Source organism: Bidens hawaiensis, unplaced genomic scaffold (assembly GCF_021521415.1).
Source record: "Bidens hawaiensis isolate Kalapana, Puna unplaced genomic scaffold, B.hawaiensis_p1.1 tig00014405_1, whole genome shotgun sequence".
NCBI classification, from domain to species: domain Eukaryota; kingdom Viridiplantae; phylum Streptophyta; class Magnoliopsida; order Asterales; family Asteraceae; genus Bidens; species Bidens hawaiensis.
The window spans coordinates 15,857-31,712 of record NW_027492247.1 but is presented as its reverse complement, the minus strand read 5'-3'; positions in this window follow the sequence as shown (position 1 = coordinate 31,712).

Here is a 15,856-nt window from a genome sequence, read left to right as displayed (position 1 = left end):
TTAGATACCCGAAAAGAGGAGTATGCCTGGGACGACGCTCAGGGTTGCTCCGTGTGCTTGACGTCCTGCACTGAGCGAAGATACGCTTGGATACACCCTCAACGTATCGGATTGGGCGCCGTTGCGGTAGAGACGGAGCAATGTGATTGATAATCATCTGCAAGAAGCGCGGATACATAGTGAATCGCTCGCGCGCCGCAGCCCGTATTTGGCGATCAATCTCATAGAATATCATCTGACTAAATGAGTATCTGCGATTATAAGTCAGCGCAAGCATAGCCGATTGCATCGTCGCCCCCATTCCGTCTGTCCCCGCCTTCCTGCCGGACATGCAAACAATCAACACATGCATCAAGAACCGCCATTGGTCCAGCAGAAAGCCTTTCCTCCTTTGTGAGTCCCCCAGTGGACCCGAATAGCCCATTCTCAAATATGCTCCATCACGGAAAGGAGCTGTGAATTCCGTAGGGTCATCTCTGGTTTCTGCACCGAATTGCAGAGCCAACCGTATATCCTCAGAAGAGAATTGTATGTTTTGGCCATTTACGGTTGCTCTAATCACCGAAGGCTCAGCCCTGCAATCAAGGTAAGCTGTCTCCCAGAAGTCCTCAATGTTTGGTAGGGAGATGGGCAATGTTGTCGTTATAGCATGAAATATCCTTGATCGCTGGAGAAATGTGATAATCTCCCTGAAATCATCTAAGCCTCGTGCATCCGGATCTAAGGTGATATATTGGTTGTGGGATGGAAAGAATTGTCGTCGTTGGTCATCACCGTCATTACCACCAGTTCCTCCAACAGCAGCCATATCTGCACAAAACAAATCAAGTTAGAACCGTTTAAAACCGAAATCACAAGCTCGCGGTTTACCAAGTGCGAAGTTGTGAGGTAACCAGTACAGGCGATGTTAAGGATGAGGCGAAGTTGGAGACAACTTCGCTTCGTCCTTAAGTTCGTCTGAAAACTGATAAGGCATTGGAAATAGGCGAAGTTAAATTCTTGGCGAAGTTACGGTTAACATCGCCACTGGCGAACTTAAGCCGAGGGCGAAGTTGGGGACAACTTCGCCATTGGCGAACTTCAGCCACTGGCGAAGTTGATGATAACTTCGCCAAAACCTTAACTTCGCCAGAACCAGAACCAGCGACTGTTGAGATTCAATCGATTTTGTCCGATGGTTTTCGGACAAAATCGATGATTTATAAGTGAAGAACAACATATTTCAAAGGATTTGAGACGTAAGGCTCGTCCATGAGCACGTAACAAAGGGTCGGAAAAACTTGGTTTTGAAAAACCGACGATCCGAGGTCTCGAACCGGGTAAACTATTACGAACGAGAGAGGTAAGACGCAAGAGATAACACATACCACACGAATAATAGTAACAAGAAACACAAGATCGAAAAGACGATTGAGTATAAAGATTGCCGTAGGGTTTAGTGAATATATGTTCGCCGGAAGATAACAAATGAGCACAGTGACATAACGTATATAGGGCGGAGCACAGTGACAAATGAGCTCTGATACCAATTGTAGGTTCCTGAACGCGGATCGTACACGGGAAATCTCTAACAACGCAGGTGCGGAATCCCTGCGTATATAGGTACGAGTGTAGATATTGTAGAGATTGAATACACGAACAATGAACACGAGCTATAAGGTAAATACGTTATATTGAATAACTAAACACGTGACAGTAAGTCACTGTTACAGAGAACAAAACGAAACAAAGCGTAACCAAAAACCCTAACTCACGTTCTCTGCTGAAACATTCTATTTAAACACGACAACTTCGCCACTGGCGAAGTTGTCAGTAACCTCGCTAGATCAGCAAGTTCGCCATAGCGAACTTGCTGATAACTTCGCTAGTTTACAAAACAAACCATAAACAAACCATTAACTATATTACAGACTCGATAACAAATACTAGACTATGAACTACTGACAAACATGTACCAACACCTTGTAGCTAGGATTTGCACTCAAAAATTTTCTTCCTCCCTTGGCTCCTCCTTTCGGCCGAAAATTAGAAAGAAAAGAGAGAGAGTAGAAAACTTTTTTTGTTGCACGCAAAACATGAGAGTGAAAAAGGAAGTAAGTGTGTATCTTTTGGCACCACCCATGGCACCAATTAGAAACCTTACATGTCTCCACAAACATTTGAAATAACAATAAAATAATAAGAGAGAAAGTGATTCCTTCCTTGTTATTATTATTATTTTTTTAAAACCTTCCATTTATATATTTGTGTTATGAAACTTATTACTTATAAGTGTAACACAATATATAAGCAACATGCTAGGTAACCATTTTCACATATTGTTATTTAATCATCTTAAATAACACTATGGAATATTCTCTCTCAAAATATAAATCATCCATATGATTAATTCATTTCACAAGTACATAGTATTTAGAAACCCTTTTCCAAATAACATAAGTGTCAATATTTATTTACTTATGATCATATCATATATAAAAAAATAAAATTGGTGTTTGTCTAGCTTGTTATTGGGTATGACCCGACTTGGATCATAACCTAGCCACATCAATTATAATATGTGTCTTGGGCAGACCGAGTCCAACATGTCAGGGCTGTTTGAAGTGAGGTTTTGCCGCGTCATCTTCCTAGGTATGTCATATGTGTTTTACCTTAGTATCGTGGGCTACGAAGCTCGTTTGATTGATCAATTGTCAATAGATTGAAAACCTAGGATTTCGTTTGTCTAGTTTGTCGATTGTGGCGTTTAGCGTGTTGTTTGAGGGAATTAACAACCAATTCAGATTGTGTAGCCTTGATATGTTATACGGGCTGTGAAAAACTAAATTTTTATGTTAATGGGTCTGAATTGGTTGTCGGTTACTCAAACGGGTCGGTACAACGCGAATTCGCGTTTATTGGTAGTTTGTGCATCGTGCTTGCGAATTACAAACCCATCCAACTCGTGTAGCGTCATGTGGACTTGTTGGCTGTGATTTTACTAAATTTGGTCCACACGGGGCTGAGTTGGTTGCTAAGTGCATAAACAACCCGTTAACGCGCGTATTCGAAAAATATAACAACTTTTGGGTGTAGTTTGGAAATCCTTTGTCCATGGAATTAACTAAGGGTGGTTTTGGTAAATACATGGCTTCGGGGGCTGATGTAAACGATATTAGTATGGTTTGGGGCTTTAGGTCCATCGAACCATATTAGGACGCCTCGTAGGATAAACGAGTCGATTCGGTACCGTTAGTAATTATTGTTTGTAATCCGATAGGCTTTTAAGTTGTGGGAGTACTTAAGGGTCCTCTAGCCCGTTGTGATTGTGTGCCTCGTGTCAGGTGAGTTCATGATGCCCCTTTTTACTCTTTTCAAGTTTTGGGCTAGCATACCCACCGTATTACAATCTTACCCGATTTTACTCGTTGAAACTCTTTGGATGGTATTACATAGCCTTATTTATATTTGTGGACTTATGAAACTATGAGTGAATTATATTCTATGCCTTAAGATATTTGAGACTCGTTTATGATCATATATTCCTTAAGGTTATATATATTACTTAAGGCCTAGGCTCAAGGATATAGGCTTACTCGTATCATAGCATGTCTTGAGATGATATTTATGTATGTATACGCATGTGTTACTTTATGACCACAGGCTTACTTTTAGTATGGTATATTTTGGAATGATGTATATATATACATATATATATATATATACGTATGTTTATACATGCGTTGTGTTATGGCCAATTATTGGCGATGTTAATTAGTCGTTATCGACTAACGATGTTTACGTATGCCTACTTTATGTTTGCATACGTTGTATGGAGTGTTACATGTTTGGGTTGTATGTGTGTTCGACCCTGATGTTATTACTCGGATGTTACGTGTTTGGGTTGTACGTGTGCTCGACCCTTATGTTATTACTCGGATGTTACGTGTTTGGGTTGTATGTGTTCTCGACACTGATGTTATTTCTTGGATGATAAGTATAGGGATTTAATTATATAGATATATAAGTATGACTACTTATGGTTCATTATGACCTAACAGTTCATATCCAGTATTATATTTTAAACACTTGGAATGATTTATATAGATGTCAATATTTTAAACACTTGGAATCATTTATATAGATGTCAACATTTTAAACACATGGAATGATTTATATAGATGTCAATATTTAAAACTTAAACTCACTCAGCTAAAGCTGACTTTGTGTGTATGTTAGTGTGAGTTTCAGGTTAAGAGGGAGGATGATTACCGCTTGGACGTGCTCGAGACTACTCGTTCGTTTGAAGGCATAGCTAGTCAGGAAAATTTAATAATGAAGACTGTTTATTTTTAAGTTATTACTTAACGCATTTAAATTTGGTTTTGGGCATATTTTCCGGTTTTTGGGAACTCGTGTTAGTGCTTGTGAAATTTCCGCTGATTTTATACTCTGAGCTAGTTTTAAAATGAAATGTGTTGCCTTGAGTTTAAAAGAAAATTTGTTAAGTTTTGGGAATCTTGGCACTTATTATTCCGCTGTTATTTACTCTGAATCGGTTTTAAATAAAATGAAATTTTTCTTGGTTTTAAATTTTTATAAGTTTCTTGTATGATTACCAACTGTAGGATTCCCGGGATTCGGGGTCTTACAAAGTTAGGACCAGTAAAGTGATACTTATAATTATTATGCTGTTAGCCGTGCACAGCTAAGAAAGGGTATTACAGTTAACTTAGAAAGAAGTCGACTTCAGGTGAGTTCTAGCCCCCTTTTTCCTTTAAACGTTTTTGGGGTTGTATACATACTCGTAAGTGAAAGAATTGGTATTCCTAATTTTAATTAATGAAGTGTATCTAGTAAGAATGTGTTACATATTAATTTATTAATATACTGGAATGTTACTTGACAAAATAAAACGAGTTAGGAAGCAAGCTCTAATAATACTCGTGATGAATGTGTGTGCGAATGCAAATGCTTATGAATGCTATATGTAGAAGAGTGGGTACACGCTCATGTGTGGAGCCTTCGGGCCTCATGCATAAAACAAGGGTTAGCATGGAAAATCCCTCTAACCTTTTATGGCTCGATTATGAGCAAGAAAAGATGGCTCGGTTATGAGCAAGGATAGAAGGCTCATATAGATGGTTATGAGCAAGAATAGATGGCTCGGTTATGAGAAAGAATAGTTGGCTTGGTTATGAGCAAGTTTAGATGGCTCGGTTATGAGCAAGAATAGGAGGCTCGTTTATGAGCAAGCGCGCTTGAAAATAGTTGTGAAATGATTGATAGACAGACATAAAGAAAGTCAATAATGAATGAGAAAGGTTACGTTATGTCTAAATGTTCGAAAGATGTGATTTAATTATAGATCATATGTTATGAAAAGATAGAAACGTTAGAACTCACTCAGCGTACAGCTGACTTTTTGTATGCATGCGGGTATTGCTGACATCGTGGTAAGCTTGAGGTGCGCGCGGGGTTATCCATGTTGAACATCTAGCTAGAGATAGAAGTTGTTATGTAAAAAGTTTTGATTTCCGCTGCAAATTGTATATGCTTCCGCTGTAACAAACTGAGTTTTACGAGTAAATCCAACATCCAATGTAGAACCTGGGGTACGGGCCTTACAAGTTGGTATCAGAGCAAAGTTTGAAAGATTTAAGCATCCTCGCATGCTTGGAATAAAACAAAGAATGGGTCCCAGGAAGAATGACAGTATGGATAGCCGTATGCCACCCAAGCAAGCTCACAAGTAGTAGAGGAAATAATTGATTTTAATGAGAAAATGTATGCTATAGTATGAAAGAACGTATGTGTTAAAGTACATGACTAAATTAATGTGTTAGAATGAATGATTTGATATAAATTGTTGTGAATGCTAGTTTAATCGCTAGAGATAAGTATATTTGAATGTTTGAAGAATGATTAGTGCATGTAAGTTGTAGAATTTGGCACAAGTTTGGTCACCAAGGGAAGTATGAAAGACCAAGGGAGTAACGTGATTAGTTAATTACACTGGTCACTATCGTTAACTGTTTACCTTAGAAGTCTTGTACTAAGTAATTCCTAAAGTGCTGACATTTTTGTTTTCATATAGAATTAAAATGGTCGGCGCAAGACAAGTTAATGGACAGGGAGGTTGTACGGTACATCGTGGTGAACCATGTATGGCCCTAATACCTTCTGAAGAACCGGCTACCAGCATCAGGGAGGAAAGAAGCACAACTAGGCAAGACCAGAGCGACAACGAGTGTTATCAGCTTGATCCTGCTATCCAAGCTACAATTGCCCAACCTGTGGCCAATGTAGTGAAAGACGTGAAACCTGAAAGGTATATGGGTAGCAGGACTAAGAGTACGGAGAAGTCGAGTGAGAGTAACATCAAAAGTACTGAGTATACTGAGGAGAAAACTAAGAAAGGTGATTAGACTGAGAAGGGTAACTCAAGCGAAGTCGGGTTTTTGAGGACTGGTAAGAGAGAGGAGGATCGTGGTGGGAGTAATTACAGAATGTTTAAGGGTTGTGACCCACTGAAGCTGAGTGGTATGGGTGGCGCAATTGCGACTCTTCAATGGATAACTGCTTTGGACAAAGTTATCCGAATCAGCGAGTGCCATTCCAACCAAGTAATGGGTTTTTCTTCATAGTTATTTGGTGAGGAGGCTATGTTTTGGTAGGAAACTGTGGAGCATAGAAAGACCCCTGCGGAGATTAAGGCCATGAGGTGGGAAGATTCGAGAGAGATGCTTATGAAGTCGTTTTGTGCTGATGCTGAGGTTGAATGGACTGAGATGAAGTTTCAATATCTGAAGGCGGGGAAAATGACACACTGCGAGTACACTATCTAGTTCAACCGCATGTCCAGGTTAGTTCCTGACATGGTGAACACTAAAGCAAAGCGAATCAAGTGTTACATGAGTGGACTTCCACAGAATGTCCGCATCTTAGTTAGGAGCAGTAAACCTGTCACATTCAACTCTTTCGTCGATCTTGCTGATACGATTTACGATAATCTAGCTTTGTATGGCATGGAGGTGGAAGATAAGAAAGGAAAGAAGCTAATCCCCAAGAATACAGATACTGAAAGAAATGAGCCACCCAAGAAAAAGACAAAAACGAATGAGATTACTGTTTGTAACAACTGTAGAAAGAAACACTCGGGAGAGTGTATAGTAGGGTCGAGTGCATGTTACAGATGCGGGAAGATGGGGCACTGCTCTTGGGAATGCAAGAAGGACAAGAAGTGTTTCAATTGTGGGGACACTGGTCACAAGGCTTACGAAAGCAAGAAGCCCAAAGCAGGAGGGGGGAGAAGCGCGAAAGAAGGTAAAGACTTAGAGTTACCTGTCAATGAAGGAAGCTGAAGGAAGGAGCATTCAAGAAGAAAGAGTTATTTTTTTTTTAAGTTTTATGTTATGTATGACTTTAAAGATTTCGTGCTTACTGTTAAATTAAAAATTTAGACTCATGTTGAAATGTTATATTTATGGATTGAATTATGATATGAATAAGTCTTTTCGAATGGTAGTCATGCCATGCATGACCTTATAATTTAAAGTAAACGGTAGTGTTAGAATAATATACTATGATATCTCTAAAAAAATGAGACGATACTTGTTAACTCAGGATAATAAGCATATCATTGAGGGCTTCATGGACAAGCTAACTTGGACAGCTAACACTCATGAACACCACTTGGTGATTGGAAGCTCGGGAGTAAGATGGATAACCCGGTAAGAAAGCTAGACAGATCGAGAACAAGATGAGACGCATAATGCGAAAAGGAAAAGTAGATACAAGGAGTACTCATTTCACAAGGATTAAGCAGGTTTCGAGGACGAAACCTAGGGGGGATAGACTTGCAACAACCTGCTTTGATGATTAAATAATGAAAGACCGCTAGTTAATGAGTTGTGTGTTATTATTTAATTACGTGGAATAATAATTAGTTGAGTGTGGGCTTGGATGATAAAAGATGGACTTGAGAATGTTTACGTGTTGGGACTTATATTTTAGACCGACACATCGAATTATTATTGTTATGGGTGAAAAATAATTAATATTTTTGGTCTCAGCCAAGGGTGGATAGCTTGAAGACCAAAACATGCTAGACTAGTATAAATAAATGTATTTGTTAATTTGTCTAATATGAGTGTATAGTATATTGTGTGAGATCTAGGGTTTTATCTTTTAGAGAGAGCCGCCACCTCCAGGATGAGCTCTCCTGGAGGTGGCTGATCTTTATTGTATGTATGTGTGTGTATGAGTGCTCTGTATGACAATCTTTTGACTAATGAAATCATACTACTACTTCTTTATTTGTGTTTCTATTACATATATTTGTTCATCCAGTCTATTGTTCATTGTAATCGATTCAGGATCTCTCCCAAACACAACTCATCCGTCCAAAACACCTTTCAAGAGTGAATACGAATCGATCCTAGCTCAGATCTGAGCTCCACCGTTAATAATGACCATTATTCACGCTTCCGCACCGAGGCTCGGGTCTTGTCAGTTGGTATCAGAGCAGGGTTACTGAATCGTTCAGACTAACCGCTGAATCTGATTTATCTCACTCTTGAATCCACCATGGACGTTAAACCGATGAAGTTTGTTGAAATTTTTTTAGGGTTTTGAAATTATTTGATAATTTGGGTAAAATTTATGTGGATTGATGTTTGGGTTGATGACTCGTTCGGAGATTCAACATTAATTTCATGTTTACTTGGTCATATTGGTCCAGATCTGATGTAACAGTGTTTTTAGCTCGTTTTGGGGCAAAACTGTTATTGGAGATGATTTTCAGACCTGTAACGGCTATTGATAGATTGAAGATAGATAGTTGATATCGAGATGACTGGGATATTGCTACAACGATTAATTTCAGTTGAAGAAGCTTGGTTCTTGATATGAAAATTAGGGTTTCATGTGCTCATAATTATTTCTGATATGAGTGTGCTGCTTGAACAGTAAAGGGAATATTGAAGAACATTGCTACTGGTACAATCTGATATGTAGAAGTCAAGAATGAACAGGTACTAGGAGCAATCTAATCATTGTATGTAGCAGCAGATGAAAAATGCAGAGTGAATATTCAAGCAGGTTCTGTATTGGAAAATCATTGAAATGCAGAAGAAAGGTCTGTTGTTCGAGGATCGATATGTTTACCCGAAAGGTATCTTATCTATTGCTCGAGCATAATGGACAAGTCTGTCATGAAGTATTACGAGCACAAGAAAATGTTTCTGCTGTTCGAGCGTCGATATGTTTACCCGCAAGGTATCTTATATTTTGCTCGAGCACAGTGGACAAGTCCTGAACTGTCATGAAGTATTACAAGCACAAGGAAATGTTTCTGCTATTCGAGCGTCGATATGTTTACCCGAAAGGTATCTTATCTATTGCTTGAGCACAGTGGACAAGTCCTGAACTTTCATGAAGTCTTTCGAGCACAACGGAATGATTCTGCCGTTCGAGCATCGATATGTTTACTCAAAAGGTAGCTTAGCGATTACTTGAGCATGCAAAGTCGAGCACATCAAGTTTGGATTCGAGCACGTGAACCCTGAGCATATCCTTGTTTATCTCAACAATCTATCTTTTGGTGTCGATCATAATTTGTTTTACTTGAGCAAACATTCTTCGAGCACACTTTGGCTCCTGAGCATGCCCATGAAAAGAGAAGAAAAAACACAAGTATTTTCGAGCAAGGTCTCAAGCATGTTCGATGAAAGACAGAAAAAAACTAAGTATTTTCGAGCATGGTCTCGAGCATGCTCGATGACAGACAGAAAAAGACCAAGTATTTTTGAGCATGCCCGAGTAAAGACAGAAGCATGCTCGAGTAACGACAGAAAAATACAAGTGTTTTCTCGAGCAAGGGCCTCGAGCATGCTCGAGCAAAAAAAAATTATGCTCGTGAAGGGACTTTGACTAATGTGTGCTCGTGAATGAATTACACTTGAGATTTTTGGTGCCGTTGAGCGTTTGACTAAGCTGATCTTTACGGAAGATATATACCAGGGGTATTTTGGTAAACTTTATCCTATCATCAACAAGCAAAAGGAAATCAAAGCATTATCAATTTTTCACAAACTTCATCAAGAGCTTCACAAGAACAATTGTTGACCAAGCTTACGGATTTAATCCCTTATGAGTGTCAACCAACATAATGTTTTGTTTATCTTTGTTTATTATAGAATCAACAATCTTGATAAGGATAGTCAAGGTTGTTTCACCCATACTTGATTTGAAGACACAATTTTCAAAGACAATTGCAATGAAATTGGGGGAGTAAAAATTCTTGAATTTCATTGCAAATTGCTTGCTTCAAATCAAGTGAAAATACTCAAGTTAAGGAAAAGTTTATCAAGATCAATAATCCAAGATTCTTTAGAGATGTTTCATTGTTTGTGAGTCTTCTGATTTCTTAGTACGGTTGAAAAGATAGAGTCATCACTAGTAACATGGTGAACGGATGATCAGTAGAGTTTAACCTCCTATGAAAACAGTCACTTGACAATCAAGAACGGGTTATGGTTGACTTGAATGCTATCTTGATTCAGGGAAAAGTTTGAAGATAACTTACAAGGGAAGAAACGGGTTTGAAAAATGGAAGATTATTTGATGATCACATTGAGTTTATTTCTTTTTGTGATGACCTTGCTACTTGAAGTTGATCTTTGAAGTTCAAAGCCTGGTTCATATGCCCATACAACTGTATCTAAAAGTGATATAAGAGAGATGATTCGAAATGAACAATGTGAGAAGCTTAACGTGAGGGGGAGAAGTTCAACGAAAAACAACGGGTTTTTGAGGTTATCATGGAAGAAATTCGATGGCATCGGTTTAAGTGGGAGATTGTTGGGACTTACATTTTAGACCGACGCATCGAATTATTATTGTTACGGGGGAAAAATAATTAATATTTTTGGTCCCAACCAAGGGTGGATGGCTTGAAGACCAAGACATGCTAGACTAGTATAAATAGATGTATTTGTTAATTTCTCTAGTATGAGTGTATAGTATATTGTGTGAGATCTAGGGTTTTATCTCTTAGAGAGAGCCGCCGCCTCCAGGATGAGCTCTCCTGGAGGTGGCTGATCTTTATTGTATGTATGTGTGTATGTATGAGTGCTCTGTATGACAATCTTTTGACTAATGAAATCATACTACCACTTCTTTATTTGTGTTTCGATTACATATATTTGTTCATCCAGTCTATTGTTCATTGTAATCGATTTAGGATCTCTCTCAAACACAACTCATCCATCCAAAACACCTTTCAAGAGTGAATACGATTCGATCCTAGCTCAGATTCGAGCTCCACCGTTAATAACGACCATTATTCACGCTTCCGCACCGGGGCTCGGGTCTTGTCATTATGGGCCTAAGGTCTATGGGCTTGGAGTATTTAAACTACTAACCCTCCCTAAAACACTATGTTGGGCTATATTTATTGGTTTATGCTTTATGTTTTGGGCTTGGTTTTGGGCTACACTATGTAAACTGAAATCTAGGGATTTCGGTGGGCGTCGTATGTACTTAGGCTTAGGTAGAGTACAATATGTGACTATATATGATGTAGGTATTTTGTATTAGGGTTGCTTGTTTGTCGTCGGTTAGCCGAATAGAGAGTATCACCGTGTAAATTTTGTTAAAGGACTTAAGCACCCGACGTAATATATACGTGTGTTTTGAAGCAAGATCTATTGTCTTCATTGTGTTACTCTGCTTGTTACAGAATCGGTTCTTTGTTAGATTCGACCTAATAAAGGATTTACTTGATATCACATTCAAAGATCCTTCCACGGGACTTACGATTGGTATCAGAACCTATAGACCTATTCTAGGCTCGATTTGAGTGATATAAAAGATTCTAAGGATGATTTTCGGTAGAAGATTGGCTGAAGAATTCTGGAAATTGAAGAAAATATGTTCTTCGGCCTTTTGAGACATTTTTGGAGAAGAATTGGGTTGATCTTTGACCAAAATTCAAATCCCTTAATTCTCGGGATTTGACTCAATCTTCAAAGGTTACTATATCAAGAGTTTTGATGGTTTTCGGTGGAGTTATTGGGGTTCTCTGGAAGATCTAATAGTTTTCGGTAGAGTTATTGGGGTTCTTGAGAAGTTTTGGTCTTTTTCGGTGAACTTATTGAGTTCTCGGGCAAATTTGATAGTTCTCGGTCAATAATCAAAGTTCTCGGTTAAGTATCAGAGTTTTTGGTCAATTATCAGAGTTCTTGGTCAATAATCAAAGTTCTCGACCACTGTTCAAGGTTTTCGGCCACAGTTCCAGGTTTTCGGCTACCTTTCAAGGTTCTCGGGCTTTAAAAGCATTGGACTCATTTGGTTAGGCCTTGGATTTTGTTCTATAGGCATCTATTTAGTTGGCCTTCACCTCTTCTAGCTCATCCGAGGTAAGTTCTGAATTGTGTTCTCTATCCTGTATCAATAAGGTAGGTTTATATAAATCTCACAATAGTAATTTTCTTAGAAAAATGGAGGGAATAAAACATGAAAACCTTACCCTTAAGAAACTTGAGAAAGATTTAAAAGAAAAACTAGAGGCACAACAAAATAATTTCTCAAAACTTCAATCCGATTTCAGCATAAAATGTTGCCATTATTTAGATGCTAAACAGAAAATGTAAGGCCCCGAACCCCGGGAACCCCACAGTTGGTAATCATTCAAAACACTCGTAAAAATAATTAAACTCAAAAACAACTCTTTTCATTAAAATAAGCATCACAGAGTATAATTCGGCGGAAAACGTAAACAATATAATAAGTTCCCAAAACCCGGGAATTTTGCCCAAAACCAACTAAATTATATTTAATAATAAAAATTTTTTTTAAAGGAATGTTTAATAATAAAGTCTTCAAATCCTGTATGCCCTTCACCGACCAAGTAGCTTCGTGCACGTCCAAGCGATAAGGCATCCTCTTCTTAACCTGAAACTCACACTAACATGCACACAAAGTCAGCTTATGCTGAGTGAGTTCAAGTTTTAAATAAGTAACAAAAGTCTTAATAATCATTCCAACGGTTTTAAAACTGTAAACGGAATTACATCAGTTAGGTCATCACATTTAATAAATAATCATCCTTACGTATGAACATCTCTATACGTACATTCCAATATATATAAATATATATATATATATATATATATATATAACATTCAGGGTCGAGCAAACGTACAACCCAAACACGTAACATTCAGCGCATACAAACACAAAGTAGGCATACGGAACATTCAGTAGTCGAGACGACTACAACATTCGCCAAATACTGGCCGTTCTATAATATATATATACATACACACATTCTTTAACATTCCAAGGCCTACCAATACTAGCAAGCCTATGTAAAATCGTTTAAAACATTTCATCAAGCAAAATCGCTTAGGTGTGCATGCTAGCCCAAAACTTAAAAGAGTTAAACGGGGCATCAAGAACTCACCTGACACAAGACGCGGATTCACAACGAGCTATAGAATCCCTAAGAAATCCCAAAACTGAAACACCTGTCGGTTTAAATTCAATCAATACTAATGACATGAACATGACTCGTTTATCCAACGAGACGTTCTAAAATGGTCCGAGTAACCTAAAACCTCGACCTCATCAAACTTACTCACAACAGCCCCGAGGTCTCACATTCACCAAATCGACCCTTAGGTACTCCCGGGGATAAAGAATTCCCAAATTACCCCTGGAAGCACTAGGTGATACCGATACGCGCGTTAAAGGTCATTTACGCCATTAACATTCAACTCAGCCCCATGTGGACCCAACATGATAAAATCACAGCCAACAAGTCCACACAACGCTACACGAGTCAAATGGATCGGTAACTCGCAAGTACGACGCACCAACTACTCAATAAGCGAAATTGCGCGTTGTGCCGACCCGTTGGAGTAACCGACAACCAATTCAGCCCCATGACTTATAAAAATAAATTTTTAACAGCCCATACATCAAACCAAGTGTCCCCGAGCTGAATTGGTCGTTAATCACGTCAACCCTCGTGTTAAACGCACCAAACTACAATTCTAGACAACTGAACATAACAATCAAACTACAACTAGTTGATCAACTTAACGAACACCTATGAACATGATCTTTAAGTATGATATACGGGACATACCTAGGAAGATTGTGGTGCAAAAACTCACTTCAAACAGCCCCGACAAGAACACAATTGAACATCCACCGGTTAAGCCTAAAACGAACTTATCCATCAATAACGAGTAAAACGTGTAGATTTTAGCATGCGAAGATGCATTTAATTACATAGGATAACCTTTGAAATAAATTATTAAATTTTTACCAGACTTTAATAAATGTCTTAGGTTTATAAAACTATTTTTAGTATATTTTTCTAGTGGACACAAACTTCATAAAAATTCCTCCAACACAGAAAGGTATGTGCAGCTATTTCAGTGCGCAACAAAATGGTTTTATTTTTATAAAAATCTTTACCCAGCAAAATTAAATGATTCCAATTGGGTTTGGTTCCTATCTCAAAATATTAACTTCCAGAAGTAGAACCAACCAATTTGGACCTGTAGTAAAAGGTTTATGACGTCGGGAAGACAGACCAGAATCCGTCATCCCGCATCAGCTTTGACACTCGATTTTATAAATTCATAAAAACCATTCAAATCTCGTTCAAAAATTACGTATTATACTTTTCTGAAAACTAGACTCAAAGTAGAACATCATGAAATCAAGAATCGATCAAAAATAATGGATTATCATCGCGGTACAGACCGTACAATAAACGTATACGAATCTGTCAGCAAACTGTTATCATCAAAACTCAACCTTAACGACCAATAAGCGCGTTAATATGATCGATTAAAGTGTAAAAGACATGGGGAATCATAAAACCAACCTTGAATTAAAGTTTTTACTGATCAAAGCTGGCTGGACAGAAGAATTTCGAGAAGGGGGGGGGGGGGTCTCTCTTCCGATCGGCCACTAGAAAGGGTTTTAGGGTTAGGTTAATTGTTTATGATATAATAAAAATAGTTACATCCAAGTCCCTCCAAATTGAAGTGTATGGCAAAGTGGAAGGAAAAGTTAAGTTCTTTAACGTACCGGGATGACGTAAAGGCTTCCGAGAAAATGTCGGTTAAGTCCCGAGAGTTATACATACTTTACACGCACTAAATCATTAAACTGGGATTTGTCCCCGAATCCCGATGCGACATGAACAACTGCGGGTAGTGCTTCATCATCTCGTCTTCGCACTCCCAAGTAGCCTCGGAACTCCTACGGTGTCTCCACTGCACCTTCACCTGCCTAATCACTTTATTCCTCAGACGCCTTTCCTGACGGTCCAGAATAGCAATCGGTTGCTCAACGTAGTTCATCTTACTATCAAGTTCAATATCATCAAGAGGCACATGGGCCTCTTTATCAGCTCAACATTCCCTCAAATGGGACACGTGGAAAGTAGGATGAATCCCCGAGAGCTCATCAGGTAATTCCAGTCCATACGCTACCTCACCAACACGGGACAATATACGGAACGGGCCAACGAACCTCGGACTAAGCTCACCCCTCTTACGAACACGAATGATACCCTTCCAAGGAGAAACTTTCAACATAACCTGATCCCCAGCCTCAAACACAATAGGCCTTCGCCTTTTATCCGCATAATACTTTTGACGACCCTGAGCGGCCTTCATAAAAGCCTTAATCTTATCCAGCTTCTCAGTCGTCGCCTCGACCACCTCCAAACTACCCCACTGTTTCTGGCCAATGGAACCCCAACAGACTGGAGTCCTACACCTCCTATTATACAACATCGTAAACGGTGGCATCCGAATCGCGGCTTGATAACTGTTATTATACGAGAACT